This window comes from Asparagus officinalis, chromosome 8 (assembly GCF_001876935.1).
Source record: "Asparagus officinalis chromosome 8, Aspof.V1, whole genome shotgun sequence".
Taxonomy (NCBI): Eukaryota; Viridiplantae; Streptophyta; class Magnoliopsida; order Asparagales; family Asparagaceae; genus Asparagus; species Asparagus officinalis.
The window spans coordinates 123,098,120-123,101,607 of record NC_033801.1 but is presented as its reverse complement, the minus strand read 5'-3'; positions in this window follow the sequence as shown (position 1 = coordinate 123,101,607).

Below are 3,488 nucleotides of genomic sequence, written 5' to 3'. Positions count from 1 at the left end.
TGACGGTGCGGAGCTGGCGGCTGTGATGGCGGAGGTCTGGAGAGAGAAAGAGAGGGGAGAGAGCGAGAGCACCGGAAAAAAAACAATCGGAGATAAAAGTTGCCCTAAATTCTCGATGTTCTATTTTAACCCTTTTTGTCTCCTTTATTTTTACGGTTGTCAGTAAAATTTATTTATTTTACCATTCAAAGTTAGGACAAATTTTCAAAACCAACCTATTTGGACTTTTATTCCCCAAAAACGACCCCATTCAAAAATAATTGCAAAAACCGACCTGGTTTCAGCCTCAGCGCTGAAACCAGGTCGGTTTTTGAAAAAAACTCTCCGAAACTTCACGGGAGTTGAACTCCCGTGAAGTTTCATAGTTCAAAAAACTTCACGGGAGTTCTTTTTCTTTATTTTAAAACTTCTTTTGATAGTCTACATCGCACGTGTCAAAGGGAAGGTAATATGATAGGGTTGATATGGGGGCCGCTCATTTCGCCGAATATTCGATTGAGAGTTAGGTTGTTCGTCCCTGCACGTGTAACAACTCCTAAGAGGACGGGAACTTGTTCGTCCGTTGTTCCTCCGACGATCAAGTCAGCTATATACTTGAGTGGGAAAATCAGAACTGAGCTAGTTCTACAGTGTAGTGGAAGAGAGAAAAATGCAGAGAAATTGCTTACCCTTGTTTTAGGAATAGTTTTCCTTTTTATAGCCACGCAAGAGGGGCATTCTAGTCTTTTCAGGTCAAATCTAAGCTAGCGGCTGAGTCAGCGTCGACTTTACAGGTGTCGGTCGTGGAACGGTCATGGAATGGGCGCTGTCATTTCGTCATTAATGATATGGGATGGGCGGCGCACGAAGCTGGTGTGGTCCAATGTGTCAAAAATAGTGTCTGGGATGAAGATATGATGGTGTCTACCAAACAGTTAATGTGATGTCGACGCGCTGTCAGTGGGGGGTTCGAGGCCGAAGTTGTCTTTTGACCTGTGTCGAGGGGCGTCGAGAAGTAACGCCTTTCGAGTCGACCCAACGACGGGGCGAATAACTAATTGGTCAAGTGGACACGCAGCGAGTCGTCTTCGACAAGAGGACCGATAAGTACCGCCCTTCGAGTCGACCTGGGGAGGCGTCGACTCAGCGTGTCGGCTAGGTCAAAACTCTAGTGGTCCTGAGCGTTAATTCGATTGAATGGTGTGTGACTGTCACGCTCCGCTTCCCAAAATACCGGGGAAACGGAACGTGAACAAGCCCGCGACGTATTAGGTTGAGTAGAAATAAATAATAAACTCTTTCTACTCAATCTAATACGCTAAGCGTCAAAAATATAATAAATGAAGTCACAGGTCCCCGATCATACATAGCAAGAGTATAATGAACAACTCAGAATGGAAAAGATACATATCACAATAGAATATCATCCAAGACACAGAGGTTGGGTCAAACACGCCCTTATTACAAAACGGTCCAACTAAAAATATAAAAAAAATATAGTCCAATAGAAGAAAAAGAAAGTACTGCTAAAACAACTAAATCCAACATTAGACTAAAGTAAGGTTCTGCAAAAGAGATCTAGCGTTCATCAACTACTACATAAAGAAAAGTCTAAGCTTTAGATTGTTCTTCTGATCCATCTGGAAGACCTTACTGCTGCAAATCCTCTGGCTCCTGTACTATCCCAAACTGAGGCTGTTCATCTCCTAAATCTGACGTACACCAGAGAAAAATAGGTGTACGTCAGCGTGTGTGTGACACACGGCAAGATCCCACAGAGAGAAATAGGAACGATCGAACGACCAAAGCAAAAATAGTGATAATAATAATAATAATAATATGCAAATGAATTACTAATAATATAAATGCAATCTATCACTGGAATAAAATCATCAGAAGAATCTAAGAAAACCATCCAAGTGTCAAGATCACGCAGCTAGCCAATAGGGTAATCATCCAAGTATCTAAATCACACAACTAGATGGAATTAATACTTAAATACCTATAACTTGAGACGTAGTACGTCGAGCGAAATAATCCAAACAAGGAAACCCTCATATATATACCTTATGTCTCAAATTGTAGATACTTAATTATTAATCCCAATCTATGTATGAACAGAAATACAACTAGTCTACATCTCACAAAACCAACAAAGTCCACCATAAGACACGCAAGCATATTATTCTTGTTTTACATGTTATTTGAATTGGGGAAGAATATTTTCAAATATATAATCGGGTCCCCGTAAAGTCGTCCGGGGGTTGCCCTCAAGTCAAGTTTTGGCCCTCTGGCCCATGTATATAACACTCACGATAACAAGAAAGCGTTGTGCCCGTTTATATACATGCTATATTCTCCGTCCAATTCCCCTTTATAACCCCATGTTGTCAAATTAATTAAGTAACTGTACATGAAATATCATGCACTAACCACAGAGTAACCGTGGAACGACTTCTGTAAAACTATGAAAATAACCGTGACCCACAACACGTCCGATCAAGAGTGCATCGTCTAGTCAATGCTATAATAGTAAAAATCAAGAAAACCTCATACCGAGATATCGATATCGAGGGAACTCGGGACTCCTCACATCGGGATATCGATGTCGAGTGAGTATAGTCATGCTTTGAAGCACGCTTATAAATCACACTTTTAACAGAAGTCGTTTTCATGTACAGTCTCTCCTATTAGGTAGCAACTAAGTGATAAAACAACAAGCTTCCACACAGCTATTCATGTCAAGTAATCTCACACAAGAAATCACAATATACACTATAACTAATCATGTTACAGTATCGAACAAGTTAAATACTATGAGTATAAATAAGAGTGTCAACGTGTCAGTATCATTGTAATATGTGGCAAACACAGGTAACATTCGCATGTTATAATATAACAGGTAACATTCGCATATTATAATATAATGAAATAATATATATATAATAAATCAATTAATCCTTTTAATTCTAAACTAATCTTTCCAGGACATTAATTTATTAATTCAGAATAATCCTTTACAAAATAAAATCCTTAAAATTTATTTCTTAATAATTCAAAATAATCCTTTTTCCAAAATAATTCTTTTAACTTATTTATTACATAATGATTCAAAATAATACTTAGAAATATTCTTTCTTCCAAAAACATATCATAATTAATCAAAATCTAATTGTCAAAATATCCTTTCATCACATACGGCTCAAAATACCTATCTACTCCTCTTCACGAATATCACTACAACAGAAATCAATATCCTATAGTATCGTTCGTCAATAATCTCATGCAAGTTATAACGTATCACAGTATATTCTATGCGATCAATTTATAACAGATATAAATAATAGAAATACAAGTCAAGGGAAGCGGGATCTTGCCTACGAGACCGTGGGGTCTGATGATGAGGCGACGGCGCCGATGCGGACGCGGTACGACAGATCTGAAGGAGGCGGCGGTTGCCGCTGATCGCTAGAGTCGGCGACGGCGCGCAAGCGGGGCTGGGACGATGA